The 23,076-nt window shown below is 40.9% G+C and overlaps 1 pseudogene; it reads right to left on the reverse strand.

Annotated features, from left to right (window-relative positions):
- The window catches only part of LOC116832897 (DNA (cytosine-5)-methyltransferase 3B pseudogene), a 50,878-nt pseudogene extending 29,480 nt beyond the window's left edge, over positions 1–21,398 (reverse strand).
- Positions 21,399–23,076: the final 1,678 nt, after the last annotated feature.

Genomic DNA, 23,076 nt, shown 5'->3' on the forward strand with positions numbered 1-23,076 from the left:
AGTTTATATAAAAATAGAAAGAAAATATAAAACAATAATCTTGCATTAAGAAACTCAATACAGGCTCTTGCTTATAAGAAGATATGAAAAAACAGTCTGATTTAAAGATAGCCCAATTAAACCAGTCCAACAAATCAACATACAGGTAAATACACCACAAAGATCATCATAGCCGAATTACTTTGCGTTCCCTGGGTACTTACAGATGTTTAGAAGAAACTTTAAGATAAGATGGAGTTAGGAGGAAACCTTGTTTACTCACAGCTGAGCAAACAACAAAGACCCCTGGTATACAAATTCCCGCCCCTGACTTTAAACAATCCAGTTCTCTGATTGGTCCTCTGGTCAGGTGTTTGGTTACCCTTTCCAGGTAAAAGAAACTTAACCCTTACCTTACCTATCCATTTATGACAACTTCTGAGTGCAGGAATTTTCTCCAGACTCCAATATAGTTTTTTGTAAAAGAATGACATTCTGGGGCTGCACCAATGAATTAGACCCAGAAACCTGTAAGATTTGTAATGCTAGTGGGCAATGGTAGTATATCTGGGGACCCACATTCCATGCATGGGAGATGTGGGTGATGGTGGACTTTATAGAAGTCTTATCGGTTCAATCACAATTTGTGTTTGCCCTCTTTCACTGGGGGTAAAGTTCCCTAGTCCAAGTAGAACAGTTGGGAGGAGACTATAAGAGCTGACTCCAGACAGCTGTAATCAACACAAAGACTCCTATTCATAACGAGAAGGGGACATTTAGACTATCTTCAGCATCACAGACTGTAGTAGGGTGATGGCTGACATCTTGACTGACACATTCTGGGACCTCCAGAGACAAAAGCATCAGATACTACAGCTTGAGCTCAAGAGCTAAGGCTCCCTAGCTGAAGATGCAACAGATTCATATCCTCTAGGGATCAGGCACAGAGGACAAACACAAACTCTCCAAGGGGTTGTAGTAGCCACTGGAGAGATTACAAAGACAGCCCAACAGCTATGTTTTAACAGAGATAGTGAATTAAACATTTGAGCTCAGTGTGACAGGATTAATAAAAGTCTTGAACTAGCCATATTTAGGAAGAGTCCTTTTAAATTGGCAGGGAAGTGAGCCTCTGGGAGAACAATAGTGCTGAGGGACTGTTTTCCAATAGAGTGAACAGTTGACTGCACCTCGAGCAAAAATCTAAGTTGCAAAGAAATCTGAATGCCAGTAGCTGTGCGAGTCTCAGCATACACAGCTGGGATAATGTTTGCAATAAACCTGAATTTCAAATCTCTAGAAATAGAGCGATTATGCCACTGAAAGAGTTTTTCTCTTAACCATCTGGGTATCTATTAACATGCAAATCGTCACAGCAATTAGAACTAATTAAAATAAATAATAAATGATAAGAGAGTCCAAAGTGCTTTAGTCTAAGAAAATGAAACACAAACTTTTCCTTATTATTCATTATGACCCAATTATATATATTAATTTGTCTTGAAATTTAGGAGCCTGAATGCCAGGAAGATAGGAAACCAATATAAATCAACTGTTATTTCTTCATCTTTAGTCTCTTGAAAAGATATATGTTGTAGTGTTCCTTCCCTCCATAAAAGCACTGCAGAAGAGACAGAAGTAATTAGATCTGATGGTGCTATAAACATCTTAAGAGAAAAAGAGAATCCCTATCAGAAATCAAAGTAATAATTACACTACTGGAGCTTTAAGCCTGAGAATAAAATATGAAAAGGATCTGTGTTTTGAAGGTTACTTATTCTGTTTTGGTCAAAGATCACTGTATATTACGCATCTTATTTTCCTTTATTTCTGTTCTTGCAGTATGAACCTCCACCAAATAGTTCTTATACTGCACGCCTCACTGTTCAAGATAAACAGCATACCCAAATGTCCATTGTCAGTCCCACCTTCTCTTAATGGAACTGGGTGTCTCTGGGATTTAATCTGTTTCAACTTACTGATGGTATTTTATATTTGCAGCCAGATTCCATGTTATATTTCATGAAAGTACACAACCTTGTATGGGGAAGTCCACCTTTGCCCCTCACAGGTCCTAGGAAAGCACAAGTTAGGTCAGTCCTAAGGGATTTATGCTGCAACTAAAGTTCTCTCAATTTTCAGAACATTATGGCAAACATTTTCAGAAAAGTCCATTGGCATTTGGATGATCAGTTTGCCAAAGCAATATCTAATTTTCAGAAGTACTGAGTTCCCAAAACTCCAGGTGAAACAAGTGGGAACTATAGGTTCTCAATAGCTCTGAAAAGCAAGTCATAAAGGTCTTAAGTTAAGCAACTCAGTAGCTGGGATTCCTAAATTCAATGAACACTTTTGAAAATTTGGCTGTACATTACTTGAGAATACACATAGTGCCTTGACACCAAACCCCTTTGAGTGGGGTCACTGTGAAATACCAACCATTCAGCAAAGTATAATTTCCTATTCAAGTCACTCCTAATGGGCTTGTGCGCCAACGGCCATCAAAGTCAACAAAAATACTCCTTTTGACTTCACTGGACTTTGGATCTGTCCCACTGGCCTTGTCTAGATGACAATGTTTTGGGTACTTGAGTATTTCATTATTGCCTGAGCTAAGTAGCTCTCTCACTGCAACGGTTTCTAGGAGTCCTGTACAAGCCCCTTCCACTCCCTATAAACCTCTTTTGTCCTTTTCATTCCTGTTCTGGCAGAAATAGTTCCTTGTGTTTCTCTACAGAATTGACATAGTATTCCAGGACTAATTTAAAAGCGGAGCTTTAAAGCTTTCTGAGCTTCAACTTGCAGCTGGAGACGGTGCTACTAATGATCTTCTGGCAGAAGGGTGGGTTTAAAACCTTTAGAAGCAAAAGGCTAGACCTCAGTTTTTTAAAAGGATCAGCAGCAAAGGATTCCACTGCTTCTTTTGTTCATTACCCTGTTTATGCCTTCAAGAAAGTTACAGCTGTTGTGTGGGAAAAGCCCTTTTCATACCCCTTTGCAGGCTAACAAATATTCAGTAGAGGTTATCTCTGGACTCTCAATCTTTGCATTTCTTCTTCTCTTACAAGGACCAGAAGAATTGTATGATGATGTGTAATGTAATAAAAATATTTTAAGAATCAATCTAAAATATTATGTTGACAATGATTTCCATATGTATAACTGTAGATGCAAATCTGAAAATAACATTAGTCACAGTTTGCTAAATGTTATGCATATCTTTCTTTTGTTATATTTTATGATTAGCACTTGAATAGCAAACTGTTTTCATGTGAACAGAAAGCCTATCTATCTACTTACACGGTAACTATCAATGTAGTATATGAATGACTCACATCTATTAATGAATTTAGTTTCATAACACTGTGAAATAAAGAATTATCAACAGACAAGGAACTGAGGCACCAAGAGATTAAATGATTTAACCAAAAATTGCACAAAGATTTTGGCAGAACTAGAAAATGAACACATATTTTTTTAGTCCCAATCTAGTATCTTAATCTCAAAATCATCATTCTTCAAGTAACCTCTCTTTCCTACAACTGGAGTATGGCAGCCGTTAGGAAGCCAGGGGGCTGTTATGATAGTTTTATATCTGGGGAGGTGCCAAAAGTCTGAAAGAACGCTAACGTTGTATCATTTAAAAAAAAAAAAAAGTCATCCGGATTACCAGGGTAATTACAGGCCTATCAGCCTGATATAAATCTCAGGCAAGATAATGGAGCAACTGATATGGGACTCAATTAATAAAGAACTAAAAGGGGGTAATGTAATTAATGCAAGTCAACTTAGGTTTATGGAAAATGGATTTCATCAAACTAACTGCATACCTTTTTTGATGAGGTTACTAGTTTGGTTGCTAAAGGTAACATTATTGACACAATATATTGAGACTTCTGTAAGGTGTATGATAGTTTGATTAAAAAACCTAGAATGATAGAAAATTAACATGGCACCCATTAAATGGATAGGTCTCAAAATATAACTGTAAAAGGCGGCATCGTCATCAAGTAGATGTGTTTCCAGTGTGGTCCTGCAGGCATCGGTTGTCAGTCCTATAGTAATTTAACATTTCTATCATTAACCTGGAAGAAAATATAAAATCATCATTATAGAGTTTGTAGATGACCCAAAGTTTGAGGAGTGGTAAATAATGAAGAGGCCCTGTCACTGATTCCAAGCAATCCAGATTGCCTGGTAAACTGGGCACAAGCAAATAATATGCCTTTTAATATGACTAACTGTAAATATCTAGGCACAAAGACTGTAAGCCATACTTATAGGATGGGGGGACTCTAACCTGGGAAGCAATAACTTTGTAAAAGAATTGGGGGTCACAGTGGATAAGCAGCTGGAAACACATGCATTTGATGATGGTGCAACACCAGACCTGCCAGAACAGATGCAAAACCTGCAGACATATCTCCATTGCTACATTCCCCACAACACACCTTTCAAGTTCCATGGGTCCAACATATGCCAATCACAACATGTGGTGTACCTCATCCAGTGCCCTAATTGCCCCAATAACAACTATGTGGGTGAAACCAGACAATCTCTATACTCTCAAATGAACTCTCACAGGAAAATGATAAAAGACAAAAACACCCCATCACTTGTGAATGAACACTTTGCACAAAATTATCCCTCTGTATCTGACCTATCAGTCCTCATTCTAAAAAGGAAACCTCCACAAAACCTTCAAAAGACAAGCCCGGAAGCTTAACTTTGCAACTCTGCTAGATACTAAAAGTCATGGACTGAACAGAGACACTGGTTTTATGGCTTATTATAATAATCTGAACAACTAATTTCCCTTTTGTTCTATGACTGCAAAGGTATTAATGGACCACTCTACCTTAAATGCTCCCTTAAAATGTATATTAACTACTTGTCCTAAACGATTTGTTCCATCTTGTATTTAGCTGTGATGTTCAGAGTACGTTTTCCAGACCCAAAGAAGAGCTCTGTGTGGCACAAAAGCTTCTCTCTCTCACCAATAGAAGTTGGTCCAATACATTATTTCTTCGCCCATCTTCTCTCTCTAATATCTTGGGACTGACATGGTGACAACTACACAATATACAAATTATTATTGTTACTGCTTCTTTTCAATTTCCCAGCTGTCATAAACAGATAGTTAAGGGTTAATGTCTCTTTTACCTGTAAGGGGTTAACAAACAGTGAACCCTGGAACACCTGACCAGAGGACCAATCAGGAGACAAGATATTTTAAAATCTCGGTGGAGGGAAGCCTTTGTTTGTGGTTTCTGGGTTTTGCTTTGTTCTCTCTGGGTTCTGAGAGGGGCCAGACATGTAAGCAGATTCCTCCAATCTTGCTAAAAAAATCTCTTCTGTCCAAAATTAGTAAGTACAAGTAGAAAGGCGGTTTTAGTCTTTTGATTGTTTTTCTTTATTTGCAAATGTGTATTTGGCTGGAAGGTTTTAAATGTGTATTTTGCTGGAAAGATTTTAAGTTGTATGTATGCTAGGGAGGAGGATTCTCTCTAATATGTATAAGCTGAAAGACCCTGTAATATTCCATCTTGATTTACAGAGATAATTTACTTTTTATTTCTTTTATTAAAAGCTTTTCTTTTTAAAGACCTGATTGATTTTTTCCCCTTGTTAAGGCTCAGAGGAACTGAGTCTGTACTCACCAGGGAATTGGTGGGAGAAGAGAGAGAGAGGAGGAGGGTAAGGGTGAATTTCCCCTTTGTTTTAGATTCACAAGAGCTTGAATCTGTATTGCCTCTGGGTGAGGGGAAAAGAGGAGGGGGGAGATAACATTCCTCTCTGTTTTAAGATTCAAGGAGTTTGATCACAGTGATCTCCTAGTGTACCCAGGGAGGGGAGGATCTAGGAGGAAGGGGAATGGTTATTTCCCTTTGTTGTGAGACTCAAGGAGTTTGGGTCTTGAGGGTCCCCAGGGAAGATTTTGGGGGGACCAGAGTGTACCAGGCACTCCAAGTCCTGATTGGTGGCAGCACTACAAGATCTAAACTGGTAATTAAGCTTAGGGGGATTCATGCTGGTACCCCATCTTTTGGACTCTAAGGTTCAGAGTGAGGTTTTATACCATTACACAAGCACACAACATTCACCACCTGGGAACAGAAGTCACTGACTCTTAATAATATGTCAGAGTTCTTAAAATATTGATTTGTTTAAAAACACTGACAAGGTTGACTGACCTAAAATTTCACCCATTGAAAAAAGTCCCCCACCTCCACATTCAAACAAATAGAAGGTTTAGAACTAGCCTACTGAGATGACATTAAGATTCATTAGCTATTTGGCATTGACCTGTATACAATATTAGAGAGAATATTAACATGCAGACAACAGAAAGGGGTCTGGGTATTTCTGCCATTTTTCTGAACGTGTATTTGATTTTTTATAGCACTACCTAGCCAGTTTGTATAATTCGTAGTCTGCATTCAACTGGCTCTGAAATATTTATGAAAAACTTTCTAAAGACAATGTCTTGGCTTCAGTACATCTCACATACTGAGGGTTGTGTGATTCCATTACTTATCCTTCACATCCATGGCTCAAGACATCTTTGCACTGATTTGAGTGCTTTTCAAAACAAAGCAAATGATATGAGAATTATTTTTAAAGGAGCTTCAGGAAATCTCCAAGTCTCAGTAATTTGCACTGATAAGAGTGTAAAGCAATACATACAGCAGGAGTTTCCTTAGCAGACTCAGACCATACAGTCTGGTATCCTTCCTTTGTGTTTGTATGGAGAAATGGCAAAATGTCACCCTTTAAAGTTTTTTGAAAACTTTGTAAAAATGTATGCTCAAGCAGAAAAAGTTTTCAAAACCAAAATTCAAAGGGGACGTCATGTAATAAGTCACATATATCTGCAAAAATAAGCTCACTCAGTCAGAAATTCAGGGGGAGGGATAGCTCAGTGGTTTGAGCATTGGCCTGCTAGACTCAGGGTTGCAAGTTCAATCCTTGAGGGGGCCATTCAGAGATCTGGGGCAAAAATCTGTCTAGGGATTGGTCCTGTTTTGAGCAAGAGGTTGGACTAGATGACCTCCTGAAGTCCCTTCCAACTCATATTCTATGATTTCTGGAAATCTGCAAACATTTTACACTGTCCCAAACATCATGTTATTCAGGACTTTAGAAGTATATACCATTGTTTGATCATCTCACAGAAGGACATCTTGTAATTCACAGGATACTAGATTGGCTGAGATTGTAACCTCTTTGCTAATCTACACATATTTCAATATCAGTGCTCCTATAGAAACTGTTTTTGTCAAGCTTTTCTCTTGTCAGTTCCATTTCAGACTGTCCTCAAACAGTATTCTAAGTAGAATATATGACTGTGACAAATTAGGGATGACATATAACAGCAGTCAGTATCCACTGACTCCATGACCACTGTTGTAGTTATCTCAGGACACTGACGCAACAACCCCACTAGCCTTCAGTGAGTTTTTCCAGAATTGTCATTAGAAGACATTGGCGATGAGTCAGTGTAGGTGAAGCCATAACTTGATCTGCAGTCTATATTTACTGGCGATAATGCACAAGATAGGAAGAACCCAGCATGCTAGTCAGAGTCCAGGATGAACTTGTGGGGCTGGCAAAATTTTACCTGCAAACTGAGCAAATTTGGTATAGAAATCCATGCATCATATGGATCTGGAACCTTACAGAGCCAGATCTAGTACCACTTTTCAAGGGAGAATCACATGTTCAAGTCCAGACTTCGATTTCCCTGGGACTGTGGCATGTGAGCTGGATTGCAGATGATGTCCTGCATTTCACATTAAAAACCAGACAGCACCCGTTTCTTGTCTTATAGCAGGACAAATGCTGCTAGCCAACATTGCTCATCTGTGACAGTGAAAGGTAACATTTGAGACTAGTGTCCTGTTTTTTTCTAAACAGATTCTAATTATTGCCTTGGCCTTCTAGGCTCATATTATTGTTTTAGCACCACATAATGATATAAAAATTGATTTATCTTCATTAGCTATTTCATGTTCTGCAAACCGTCATCATCTACAATAGTTCTGAATAGAGCCACTTGGAACATTTTTGACCAAAGGATTTTGCATCTCAATAGGTTATTTTGTTGAAGCCGAAACATTTCACATAGACATATGAATTGTAATGATATTTTCAACTGGAAGGTTTCTGAAGTCCAGGATAGAATCTCCAGCCACTTTGCAATAGAAAACCTGACCTTTTTGATCAGAAAAGGACTTTCCAATACAACTCCACTTCATGAAAATATTTAAAAGGTTTTGTTTTCCTTCCAATGGGAAATGAAAACAAATGTCTAAACCTGGAAACTTGTCATGAAACAGAATTATCATTCTCCAGTCTGCCCTGCTTCTGAAACTTACTATGTATGGGCTCTATAAGGTGATATGGATCTATAAATAAATAAATAATCCAGATAAGTGCCTTGCACTAAGTTCATCTGAAATTCATTGTTACTGATTACATCCCTGGTTACAATGCAAGCACTCAGTTTCCTTCCACAGGCATTTGTAATTTAGCACTAGGTGGGCTATCAGTTAATGGAGACTTCAGATAGATTGTTCCCAAATCTGTTATCTTGTCGTTTTAATTTCAATTACCAGAAATTTGGCTGAGCTTTCATTTCTAATAGTAGATTGTTCCTCCCCAACACTGAAACTTAATATCAGAGAAAGAAAAAGACTACCCAGCATCTCACGTTGCTGAATTTTACTGACCTGAAATAGGATTTGAAATATAAAATACGAAGTATGTTTTGACTTGGTGTTATGCAAACAGCATTTCTTATTGCTGTTTGAGACTACTTGAGGTTTAGAACGGCCTTGGGTCAACAAAATCCAAGTGTAGAGTAATGGCACGTATTTGTCTGGCACGTATTTGATTTCTAGAGGAAAGGTACTTAGATGCCATTAATGGGGGAGCCCAGGAAACAACTCATGTCCAAGCTCCATGGCAGATTCCAAAGTGACCAAATTAAACAGACTGTTTTGATTTTTATGTTATATGTTTATTTCTGTATGCAAAGGGAAGAAAGTAGTGAAAGAAAACCATTTTAAGACACATATATCTTAGATTTCTAATTGTTCAAATCTCTTTTTGAATGAACTGAATTATTGGTAGGCATGATGTGCAATACTCAAAGCTCAGCACTTTAAAAGAAAATAACAATGTACTGTAATGAGCAATGGGATACTGAGTCTACTTTACATCAGCATAAAAAACTTGCAACTAAGCCATAACTTTTATTAAAATGTCAAATAGCAGCTTTAACAATTCATTATTGAATTGAAAGCAGTATGTACTATAAGCTATCAAATTTAGCTCAACTTATTTCAATATAAATTGATCTTTAAGGTTCATTACATAAAGTAATCTTAACTAACATGGCTTTGAACTTGTCCAGGAATGGTGATTAGATTCTCAACAGATGATATCTGCACTTGATGAAGGAAAGTTTACATAATGCCTTTATGAATAGTGTTCACAATCTTTGCAAAATTAATAAGCATAAGTATGTTTGAAAAAAGTTGGAAGTTCAGAGAAGCACAAACTCATTCAAGTTATGTATAAATCACCGCTTGGGAGCCAAATATTACACACACAGCCTGACTGGCTTCTTAAATAGCTGCAATATTGTGCACATCTAGATTTCAGGGTTATGGTGCTATCTCCCTGGAGTACTCTGGGCCTCTGAGCTGCTCCGTTATATCTATATATAATGGGGCTAGAAAATAAGTCCAGGTATTCTGAACTTGGATGGGACAGGAAAAAGCAGCTATTTCATAGGACTGAATGCTGAGATAGAACCAGTGACATTAATTAATCCAAGACCTAATGCAAAAGGGAAACCCTGTCACTTGTCGCTAATGTAGGTAAGAAACTGAATTAAGTAGATTTTTAATTAACTGTTTCGTACTACAGCATTCTATTTCCCCTGAAGTGACAGAGCTTGTTTGGTCACAAACACAGTGATTTGGGCATGGGATTTTCTGAGGCTCCTGTGTTGTCATCTAGCAGATTTACACTGATTTCCTGACTCCAAGTGGGGATGCTAGTCATTGCATATTTATAGTTGTTTGACACTGAGCCTGGTGCATGGCTGTCTTTACCTTTCCTCTGTACCAGAGAAGTCAAACTTCTTGTGAAATGGGATTCAAATATCTGAACACATATACATATTGTATAAGGTACCTCATTGTAAAGTTAAAGAAGAGAGGAAAAAAGGGGGAAAAAAAGAGGAACACATATACGTATTGTATAAGGTACCTCATTGTAAAGTGTACCTCATTGTAAAGTGAAAGAAGAGGGAAAAAAGGGGGAAAAAAATCCCAAAACGAATCCCTAGGGTGTTCTACTCATATCTAATGTTCAAAATTGAAAGTTCTGTCATGCATAGCAACCTGGATGTCTGATCCAAAACCAGTTTTCAGTTTTATTATTCACTACTGTTTACCTCACTCATTAATCTCTGATGTGGAAACTTGCCAGTTATGTTTAGAAAAATTACCTGAAGTATAGTATATCTGCCGAATTCCGCTTATCTGCAATGGCCTAGAAATCAAGGATCAAATAAAGTCAAACAGATAGAACCACAAGATGTCTTACAGCCCAGCAGATCTTCAGAGGTGTTTCAGAAGATTCTGTTTCCTGATGATAACGTCCATGTTCAAGGTCACTCAGATAGTAAATAGAAACCAGGTAGTAGGATGCATACAGCATCCTTCTACCATACACTTCCATACATAATTGAAAGACCTGAAGTAAAAATTTTGCTTGTGGACTGATTTTTTTTTAAGAGGAAAGAAAATAGCAAGATACAAGATTTTGGAGACTACACTGAAAAATCACCAGCAAAGGATGAACTCAGACTCAGGTGTAGGAGATGGGTTAGGGTCAGACATGCCAAATCGGCGGGGAAAAAACACAGAAATTGGGCTTGTTTTTGGCTGAATTGACATGTGCGTTGCTTGTTGGCTAGTTTTTGGCTTGTAGCTTGTTTGGCTTGTAGCTTGTTGCTCCTTTTTTTTTGATCGGCAGGGGCTAGGGAGGTCAAGCAGGGGCATGGAGCAAGCAGGGGCAAGTGGGGAAGAGAGTCAAGGGTGCACAGCAGGCCCACCACAGACCCAGACTGCAGGCCAAGAGATCTAGTCACATAGAGCGTTGGGATTCTTAAGGACTGGCTTGTTTTGGCCTTGTTTTAAAATAGAATTAGCTTGATTTTTGGCTTATTGTAAAAGTCAGGGTGCTTATTTACTGCATGAAAGCTGGCAACTGCAGTTTGGGTGCACCACAAATCTAACATATATAACTATAAATCAGATTATATACATATTCTAAAACAGACTAACACATGCACATTGCATTCTACCTTGCATCACGTGCTTTATGATTGGTTGGATTTTGTAAACCAATCCCTATATAGATCATAAACTGTCCATCCACTACAAATTGTGCGAGTAAGCATAGCTGCAGCTGCAAGCTTATCACACATTACTCTTCTTCTTACAATTCCTTTATCTACTAGCTACATATTATTTAAAAGGCCACTTGTGAATTTATGCTTTGTCCATTGTTAAACTTTGTTTCCTTACTTCTGTTTTCTTTCATTGTTCATGCAAGGTCTGCACACCCAAAAGGGAAAGTAACTTTCAAAGTCATGAAATAAAGAAACTAGATATAAAGATAACTGAAGTAGACTCAGAGGAAGACGAGAAAAAGGTAGAACAATATGTTCACTTCTTAGAACTTTTTAGTTTAAATCTAAATTGCTGGGATAGAGGGAAAATTTCCCCCTATCTTATTCATAACTACTCTAGTTTTACTGATACAGTATAGTATTTTAACGTCTGTGAAATTGAAACGAATGAAAATATTTGCAAACAGTGCTAAGGTATTAATGAAAGAAGTGGAATACTAATTTGAATTAATATATTTATAAACAGTAAACTACTACTGCAAGAGCTTCTAAGGCTGTAATTTTTGTATTTTTTAGAGCAGCAATGATGTGTATTGCTATGCTGCCACCTAGTGGTGAGGTGGATAAGAAGTGGGATTAAAATGGCTGAAATAACAAATGCACAGACATCTATTCTCATTCTGTAATAATATGCTTACAATTATTTGTTTGTTGGCCTCAATTTCTAAAGATTTTTCTGTACAGTTGTTTCCAGTCATTTCTATTTCTGCCCAATGTTTGTGTATGTGTATTTCAGGCTCTTGGCACAGGTACTACTGCTGAGAATGCTTTAGAGGAGTCATCTGAGGGAAGAGATCAGAAGGGGACCCTGTCAAAAAGCATGGGATGCACTATCCTAAGAATGGGGTTTCCATGACCAGAACTCCCAAGAGGAGGAGGAGGAGGATGGTGGTGGTCTGGGACTCCCTCCGAAGGGGATGGAGACATCCATCTGCTGTCCTCATCAGGAATCCTGAGAAGTGTGCTGCTTGCCTGGAGCTAGAATTCAGGATGTAACTGAGAGTCTTAAGAGACTCATCAAGCCCTCAGACCGCTACCCCTTCCTACTTATCCACATGGACATCAATGATACTGCCAAGAATGACTCTGAGCAGATCATTGCAAACTATTTGGTCTGGGAAGAAGGATAAAAGAGTTTGGGGCACAAGTGGTCTTCTCGTCCTTGCTCCCTGATGAAGGAAAAGGCCCAGGCACGGACCATAGAACTGTTGAAGTAAATGCATGGCTACACAGGTGGTGTTGGTGAGAGAGCTTTGGTTCCTTCAACAATGAGCTGGTGTTCCAGGAAAGGGGATTACTATGCTGGGATGGACTCCATCTATCAAATACTGAGAAGAACATCTTTGGACCTTGTCTGGCTAACCTGATAAGGAGAGCTTTAAACTAGGTCTTATGGGGGATGGTGACAAAAATCCAGCCAATGTACATCTAAACTCAAGTAATGAAGACAAGAGGAAGAGGCTAAATTCTGGAGAAAGTACTAGAAACCACAACTACATTAAAGAGGCAAGAAGAAAAACAAGGCAGTGTGAAAAATACCTTCAATGCCTGTATAAAAATGCAAATGTAGTGCCCTCTAAAATCCAGTTACCTCCTTTAGCGCCAATCTTCTGATGGGATTGATAGACAGGTCTGGGTTCATATGGATCCTGCTTCCCACTCAGCAGGGTGTGACTTCTTTATTTTAGTCCCATATGAATTTATTTGGGGGTGCCTTTACCCCCTTTTCTCCTTCCTGGCAGGGTCACCAGAGCAGCTTGGGAGGAAAATTCTAAGCACAGGGCAACCCCCGCTTACTTTCTAGATAGTTGGAGACTATCCCAGGAAATAAAACAAACACATACAATATATTCAACACAGTAATTATATTAAACATGAGGTAAATATACAGCATAACAGGGTAAAACATTATTCTAAAGGTCACCAGTGCCCACATTGATAATACCCATGAATTTCCCCAGTCACATGACCTGACATGGCAAACGTGAAAATTAGTGTACCGTTGGTACACTTTGTAGGGGCTCTTGATTACCTGTAACCACCATATCTTCTGTGCTGCATTTAGCATCTTGGCTGACTGGGTTCAGTACAGCCAAAAAGATTCACAAGTTTAGTAGGCAGCAGATAATAAAAATCTCCAAACCCTTACCCCGTGGCTTGAGGACACAATTCAGGGAGTAGGAGGTCTCCCAAACAATCTCCCTAAGTAGCTAACTAAAAGATGGTGCACTCACAACTGTGTGAATGAGCCTCAGGTGCAGAAATGACTGTGGACTCCTCAGTTACTTCAGACGGGATGATTGCTGCTGGCAGGCATCCTCTTTGTGTAGGAGTCAGGCCACCTCTGATTTCAGGATTTCCCTTCACCACAAAGGGGTGCAGGGCTCAGGGTGCAGGTTACAAAACTATAGTAAAAATCCTAACTTTATTTTCCTACCCTACTGCGCAGATACACTCTCAATAGGTGGGCAGCCATGGCAGAGCTTGCCATGTGGTGACTGATTTTCACTAGGGAGCCAAAGCACTAACTGAGCCTGGCTGGGGAATGTTTTTCCAAGAAAGCTCTTTAAATTGGGAGTCACCTATGAGAGGGAAAGGGCTAAACTAGGGGATCTTGCTTCCAGGTACCCACAGACCAGTTCTCAGGGGAAACCCTGCATGCAGGCCTGGGATTCTCCAGCTCCTCACACAGCCAGCCCTGCCCTTTCTTTGGTTAGCACCAGACAACTCCCAAAATGGCTTCGCTCTCCTCCAGGGCACTGAGGGGAGGGCATCTCACTTCCTATTGGTCAGACTAGCTCTTCTTCCATGACTTTCCCTTGTCAATCATTTGACTTTGCCCCCTCCTTCCCTTTGCTGCAATCCTCCGCCAAGCCAACAAAGGCTCTGTCATTCTAAATAGTCTCTCCCACTCTTGGTGGCCTACCAGACTCTGCGTCTGCCCCCTTTCTCCTAGGGACAGTGTGCTTCTCCCTGAGTTAAATGTGCACAAAGCCCCATGAACCTGGGTAAGCACCTTGAGGATTACACACAGAGTACGGGGAACAAGCAGGATGAACTGGAAGTCATGGTATATGAAGAAAATTATGATTTAACTGGCATTACAGAGACTTGGTTGGACAACCAAGATAGATATGGGACAAAAGGAGGAAGAGTTGTGCTATATGTCAAGAAGGTATACACTTGCTCCAAGGTCCAAGAGGAAGTGAGTAGAAGACCTACTGAGAGTACTTGAATGAGAATAAAAAGGGGAAAGAATAGTAGTGATGTTATGCTGCAGGTCTATTATAGATCACCAAATCAAGAAGAGGAAGTGTATGAGGCATTCTTCATCAGGTAACAAGATTAGCTAACACACATGAAATAGTATGAACAAGGGATTTTAACTTCCCTGATATCTGTTGGAAGATGAATACAGCAAAAAATAATATGTCCTGCAAGTTCTTATCATGTGTAAAGGGACAAAGGAACAACTTTCTGATTCAGGAAGTGGAGGAAACAACGGGGGGGGGCAATCCATTTTGGATCTGGTTTTGACCACAGGGATGAATTAGTTGCTAATGCAAAGGTGGTCAAGAACATGAGAGGAAGTGATCATGATCTGATAGAATTCAAGATCCTAAGGAAAGGAGGACGGACATAACAACAACAAAGCAAGGACACTGGACTTCAAAAAAGCAGATTTCAACCAACTCAGAGAAATAGTAGGCGAGGTCCAATGGAGAGACCAATTAGGAAGAAAAGGAGTCAAAGGGACCTGGCAGTTCTTAAAAGATGTAATACTAGGGAGCTCAACATCAAGCTATTCTGACGCAGAGGAAAGATAAGAAGAGCCACAGGAGACCAATATTTTAGCCATCTAACAGCCAGATGCAAACAGGGACTGGAAGGACAAGCATGTCACTAAAGAAGTATACAGGGGAATAGCACAAGCATGTAGGGACAAAATCAGGAAAGCCAAAGCAAGGAATGAGTTACAACTGGCAAGAAATGTTAGAGACAACAAGAAGGGGTTCTACAAGTATGTCAGACAAAAAAAAAAGCTCAGGGAAAGTTCTGCTGCTCAGTGGAGAAGATGAGTTGGTAACAGAAGATAATAGGAAGACAGAGCTGCTCTATGCACACTTTGCTTCAGTTTTAATACAACAGATAACATGTGACCCGATGACTAGCAAAGTTATCATAGACTATAAAGGGGAAGGGATGCAGATTAGGATAAGCGAAGAATACGTCAGATCTTCTGACTAATTTGAATGAATTCTAGTCAGCAGGGCCTGATGCTATTCACCCAGGGTGCTGAAGGAATTAGTGAAGAAATCTTGGAGCCACTGGCAATATTATTTGCGAACTTATGGATGACAGGAAAAGTCCCAGAAGATCTGCCATTGCTGGCCCTCAGTTTTCTTTGCTTCTTTGAGAGGATAGGATTGCTCTCTATAAATACATCACATGGTAAGGACCAAGAAGGAAGAGCTATTTAAGCTATAGCTTAAGAAAATTTCACAGTAAAAGATACAGCAAAGGATAGGGCACTAGGTTAGGGCTCAGAACTTGTGGTCTTGTCTCTGACAGTGAGTTGTTGTGTCATTCGGGGCAAGTCATTTAGTCTACACTGTTCCTCAGTTCCCCATCCGTAAAATGGGGATAATAGATGCCTGCCTCAGAGAAGTGTTGTGAAGATAAAATCTACAGAGGTCTGTAATTTGCTCAGGTATTATGGTAATGAAGGTCATACAAATATCCTTGTTGATATATACTCTAGGGAAGTGGTCTACCTATGGAGATCAGTTCTTAGCAATCCAGGAAATTTCTTGTTTCTTCAGTGGATTTGTAGATAGTGTTGGTGGCATCATATGATCCCTATGTGTTTTTCAAGTCTTATTCATATTCACTAGAAAAAATAGCTCACCGTAACCGATCACTTTCCTTATAGTGTGTACGGTAACACCCATTGTTTCATGTTCTCTGTGTGTATATATATATCTTCCTACTGTATTTTCCACTGCATGCATATGATGAAGTGGGCTGTAGTCCACAAAAGCTTATGCTCAAATACATTTGTTAGTCTCTAAGGTGCCACAAATACTCCTGTTCTTTTTGTGGATACAGACTGAGGGCTTGGCTACACTTGCAAGTTGCAGCGCTGGTGAGGGGGTTACAGCGCTGCAACTTACTTGGTGTCCACACTTACAAAGCTCAGCCAGCGCTGCAACTTCCCTGGCTGCAGCGGCTGGCTGTACTCCTGGTCTGCTACGGGTGTGCGAATCCAGTGCTGGTGATGCAGCGCTGCTCATCAGGTGTGGACACTCACCAGCGTGTTATTGGCCTCCAGGGTATTAAGGGTTATCCCAGAATTTTGTCTACAACAAACCGGAAGGTACCCGGAGCTACCAAACACAGCTGCTCTTTGCTCCAGCGAGCGAGCCGAGCGAGGCTTTGGAATGTTCACAGCTGTTTGCTTGAGGAGACAACAGACGGCGGGGGGGGGGGAGGGAGTCCGTCGGAGAAGCTGCTTATCTGGTCTGAAGCCTTTTTACATTTAAGAGTGATTGAGAGAGGGTGGGGGAAATGGCCAGAATTTGCAAGGCAGGGAGCTCACGTGTCTGCTCCAAAAAATCTGCTCTCTCTGTCTCCCGACGCTCCCTGTCACTCCACCCCACCCCTGCTTTTGAACTTGCAAGGCAGGGAGCTGTACAGTGTCTGCTCCAAAAAATCCGCTCTTCTGTCTCCCCGACGCTCCCTGTCACACTCCACCCCACCCTCCTCCCCTCTTTTGAAAAGCACGTTGAGCCACTTGAACGCTGGATAGCTGCCCACAATGCACCACTCCCAACAGCACTGCAAATGCTGCAAATGTGCCAACTGCAGCGCTGGTAGCTCGTCAGTTGACCACACTGCAGCGCTGTTCCAAACAGCTGTACGACCACAGCTGTAACTCCCAGAGCCGCACATTTCCAAGTGTAGCATACAATAACACGGCTGCTATCTCTGAAACCTGTCATTATGCAAGGATTATAAGCATTCCCCTTACCCTGATCATGATCAACCAACAGAAGATCCTAGTCGACATGGCAAAACAAACAACAAGCCAAGGCGCGTATTAGCAAGTCAAGAGATTTTTACTGATAGCACTCAAGATGTGACATAGCCATGTGTGACCACTGTCAAAGTTAGAATCAGGACTCACAGTTTGTCAGACCACTCTGTTTTATTAGCGCAGCGCTCCGCCAATAGCACCCAGATAATGTGAGTGGCCATGCAAGAACCCGTCTTATTTATACAGATAAAAGACGGGAATTAACAAAGGGACAAAGAAGGCAAACAATAAAATTCACCTGGGCACAGCATGCATATTACTTCCATTATAACGTCTTATCGATCTAAGGCTAATACTTCACCAATTGCCCTTAAACGGTGTAATTGTTCTATGTTAATGTCTGTATTCTTGACACCTGGATTGCAGCATTCCAACAGTTTTGCTTAGAGGTACAGACATCATTTCTTTAATCCTTTCTATTTTCACAACATAATTCATTCTACTTTCACATCACAAAAGACCATTATACTGCTGTGGAGCTGCTGTACAATCTTGTAGATGTAAACTGAGGCCTACTGTATCAGTGGTAGCTAAGATTCACTATATTTTGAGTGTGCTTGTTTGCTAGGTTTAGCTCTATTTACTAGTCTTCTTTAATTTACTGATGGCCTTCTCACAATGTGCATCTGAAGAGAGGAAATTGCTGTGTACCTCAGGGAGAAGCACTTTAAAAGTTAGACTTAAAGAGGCTTTTTAAAGTGTGTGTATGTTTTTTTTCCTCCACCTTACCAAATGCTTCTTAGGAGCCTATTAGCTTCATTAAAGAGTCAAAAGAAAATCCACCAGCATTTCATCTTTTTTTTTTCCCTCTTGCAATTCTAAGACATTTATGGACTCTAAGGATTCACATTAAGGGCACAGCAAATGATTTTGGGGGAGAGGTACTAGAGGGACCCTAAGATCCACTTCTGTGATTTTTTTATGTATCTTTTTTTTATTTTGTGTCAAGGCACTTTTTAAAACAAGATGGTTCCCATTTTTTTTAAAGGTCTTCGGGTGAAAAAGCCTATTAATGCAACAAGCAATATAGCAACACACGTGAGGAATCTTTCTTGCACGTTCTGTTAAAATCAGAATATTGAGGAATGTTATTACTATTGAAACAGATAACTGAGTTATGGAAGATTAGGTCAGGCAGGATTCATTAGCTCTGCTCTGCTAGTGGGTCTGTCAGGCTTTGCCATTCAAAAATCCTGGTTTCTGAGGATTATCCTTCCTGCAAAGTGAATTGTGCTAGCCAGGAAAGGCACCTTTGACAAACTCTAGAAACATTCATTGCCTGTATATGTCCAGGGGAAGGGGAGTAGAGCACTACTGTGAGATTTACAGGAATTTTAAGACTTCCTGTAGCACCATGCACTGACAGGAAGCAGGACTCAAGAGAAAGTGTCATGGCCATTGACAAGAATGAGTAAGATTGCCACTGCCACATACTGAACATGATTACTAGATGCTGTAAGAATAAATTCTGTGACAAAGTTCCTCCTCTACCTTGGTGGGTCCTGCACTTATTGGCGGATTTGCTCACCTCAGTGATCTTCCCCTCTGGTGGAACCCACAGTCCGGGTCAACTCCTCCTGTGTCTGATCAGGAGTTGGGAGGTTTGGGGGGAACCCAGACCCGCCCTCTACTCCAGGTTCCAGCCCAGGGCCGCAGCTGTCTATAGGGCTCTGTAACAAGCTGCATGACAGCTAACACTCCTGGCTACTTCCCCATGCTCCTCCAAACATCTTCTTTATCCTCACCAACAAGACCTCCTCCCTGGGTTCATGATATGCTTGTACTCCTCAATCCTCCAGCAGCACACCCTCACCCTCTCACTCTCAGTCCTCCTTCGACCTCTTAGCCCCAGCTCCTCACACGCCCGCTCACTGATTAACTAGAGGCTTTTAACTATTCCCCGCCAGCCTTGATTTGGCTTCAGTCTGTCCCAATCAATGTAGCTATCTCCAACCGCGCTTCTAGACGAAGCTCGTTACTTGTGCCCCAGGTGTTCTTGATTAACTGGAGCAACTGGCCATTTGGTTACCATGGTAACCTGGGATTTGTTTTAGCCTGGGGCTAACATTAAAACCTATTCCTTAACTACTTTACCTGTAGACATCTGGCTTGCCCCATCACATATCCTCCCTATCTTGTCTCAACCACCATAGGGTGGGGCAAGCTTGGGCTGCCAGGACAGTGTCTTTTGTGATAGACCATCAAGCATATGGCCGTGGCAGCATCCAGTCCCTGTGCCGTATGCAGAACTTGGATATGGTTTGGAGGATAGAACCCACCTGGTGACCTTGCATTCTTTTCCTTATTTCTCTGCAGTCCCACTGGAGGGTGCACTGGTCCGTCACAATCAGTAAATCGCGGGCCTAAGAAGGTATAAGGCAGTGTCGCCATAGGCCCATTTGACAGGCAAGGCATGCTCTCTCGTACTCTGCATTACTCTGTCTCTCTGGGAGTAGCTTTCTGCTTAGGTAGGATGGATCGGGGTTCTTCTTCTCCAATCATCCTGCAACAGAACGGCCCTAACCCACCTCGAAAGCATCTGTTTGTAAAATAAATTCTTTTTTGGTTTTAAAAAGGACCGGGGGCTATTTGGGGAGTCAATGGGGGTCATTCACAGAGGCTCCTGTACGAAGGCCTAATGAATCCCCTTCTGCTGCATCGGTCCACTTCACCATTGTCTGGACCTCCCTCGGGCCTTCACCAGATCCATTAGAGGACTTGCCTTACTGGCGAAGTGGGAAATAAAACATCAGTAGTAGCCTCCTACATCTAGGAACGCATGGACCTGCTTCTTTCGGGTCGGCCAGGGCCAGTTTTGAATCACCTCTAGCTTATTAGTTTGGGCTTCACTATACCCCTTCCTACAATATATCCCAGGTACCTAGCCTCTGCTAGTTCTATAGTGCATTTAGCGGGATTAGCGGTGAGGCCAGCCCACCTTAAGGTGTTTAGTACTGCCTCAACTTTCTCCAAGTGGGTTCCCCAGTCTGGTGTATGGATGATGACATCATCTAGGTAGGCGGCTGCATAACTAGTATGGGGGTGTAGCAGCTTATCCATGAAGTGCTGGAATGTGGCTGGGGCCCCATGTAACCCAAAAGGGAGGACTGTGTACTGGAATAGCCCGTCCGGGGTGGAGAACGCTGTCTTTTCTTTAGTTTCTTTGGTCAGGGGAATCTGCCAATACCCTTTTGTCAGATCCAGTGTTGTCAAGAATCGGGCACTACTCAGTCGGTCAACCAGTTCGTCGATGCATAGTATGGGGTATGCATCGAATTAGGATACTTCATTCAGTTGGCAAAAGTCATTACAGAATCTTGTGGTACCGTCAGGTTTAGGCACTAGAACTATTGGACTGCACCACTGACTATAGGATTCTTCAATAACGCCTAATTCTAACATTTTCTTTACTTCAGCCTTGATTTCTTCTCTTTTGGCTGCTGGGATTCGGTAGGGTCTCAGTGTTACCTTGGCTCTGGGGATCGTGCGAATATGGTGATAGATCTGAGTCGTCTGCCCTGGTTTTGTAGAGAACACATCTTGGTTGAGATTAATCATGTCAGCTGCCTCAATGTTTTGGATTGGAATCAAGTCGGTTAATATCCTCACTTGTTTGTGTAAGTTATCCTCCTGGGGAAGGGTCTCCTGGGTGACTAAGCATGCCTCTCAATCATGCCAAGGTTTTAGAAGATTGATGTGGTAAATTTGCTCCCGTTTCCTGCGGCCTGGCTGCTGCACCTTATAGTTTACCTTGCCCATGGCTTCAATCACTTCATAAGGTCCTTGCCACTGGACCAACAGCTTGCTTTCTGCTGTGAGCACCAGGACCATTACTCGATCACCTGGTTGGAACCATCGAAGCTTTGCTTAGTGGTTATAATGGGTTCGTTGGGTCTCCTGTGCTTCCTCCAAGTGTTCCCTGACTAACTGGGAGGCTTTTAACTATTTCCAGCCAGCCCTTGATTGGCTTCAGGTGTCCCAATCAATGTAGCTATCTCCACTGCCTTCTAGAAAGATCTTACTTGGCCCCAGGTGTCTTGATTAACCTGGAGCAACTGCCATTTGGATTTGTTTCATCTGGGGCTAACATACCTGTTCCTTACTACTTTACTGTAGCCATCTGGCTTTGCCCCATCATAATTGTGATTAATTATTTTTTATTATTAGGTCACTAGATGCATAGAGTTGAATTCTGCATTTACCTGTACTCCCCACACAACTCTAGGGAAAATCAGATCACTGCAGGATTTTCCTAGGAGGTTATTGCTTGTAGCTTTGAGAACCCATTCCAAATGCTGTCTATTTCTGTCCTCTTTCACATTTGACAGTTTGTGATGTTTTGCTTGTTGGCCTAGTTAATGCCTGAGCTTTTTCCAAGTTGATTTTTGATCCTGCGTTAGGAGGACAAACTCACTGCTCCCTGCTCTGGATAAGTGTTTTGCTGAGATTTGCGCAGTACAGATCATCAGAGACAAAGGACAGGAGTGGACCAAAGGTATGGAGCACTCACACACAATCTTTACCTTTTAGATACACAGGTTGACTTGTAGTGACGTAGTTTTCCTCCTAAGTCCCAGGCACTATTGACCTAGATTATGTCGTAGTAAAACCTAGCTCTTACACAGTATTTGTTATTTGAAGTTCTCAACACACTTTACAAAGTCAGGGAAATATATTTCCATTTCCCATATAGAGAAACTAAAGTTAACAAGGAAGTTAAATGGTTTGCCCAAGGTCATCCAGCAGATTAACAGCCTCTCCATTCCAGTCCAGTGGTTGATCCCAAGTCACTCTTTTCTAGACACCATTCCACTTGTTTAAGATGAGCAGCAACTTTGAGTCTTTCCTATTAAAAACGTATTTCCTGCTAGTTATCTTCCACTGCAGTTGAAGTGCTCTTGTACAGCAGATCTACGAGGAGATGGCGAAAATTAATGAGAATAAAGGAAAGCAGAGTTAGAAAGGAAGAATCCCTTGTTCCCTTAGAATAATTCATATTCTCCGTCCTTTAATTTCAGCACTGGGATTATGAATATAATTTGTAAGTGTATGAAATTGTTAAACAAAATTACAAATTAATTCAGTGATTTTGTGCTTGGAATTTGATGTAATGGAGCAGGCTAAGGGGTAGTGAAAATACATTTTTCTTCTATGCAGTGGAGACAAGAATTGTGTAACTGATAATTAGGTAATCACATCAAGTAATATTCTGCAGTAATTTGGTAAATAACTTGACTTCTCACCATTGTATCTCTAAGGACTACCCAATTATGATGAAGCCTAAAGATAATCTTTCATTTATATAGTGCCTATCATCCAAATGAATCCCAAAGCAGATCAGAGATTTTACTAACAGATTGTACAAAATCTCTCTCTTAGGTACTCATAAAACATACTAGCCACTTTGTCTGCTAGTGAAATGCAGCCACTTCTGGACTGAAGCATGGCAATGATTTAAACAGCACATAACACTGTAAAAAGGGAATTAAATATACCACATCACACCGAA

The sequence above is a fragment of the Chelonoidis abingdonii genome, chromosome 9 (assembly GCF_003597395.2).
Source record: "Chelonoidis abingdonii isolate Lonesome George chromosome 9, CheloAbing_2.0, whole genome shotgun sequence".
NCBI lineage: Eukaryota > Metazoa > Chordata > Testudines > Testudinidae > Chelonoidis > Chelonoidis abingdonii.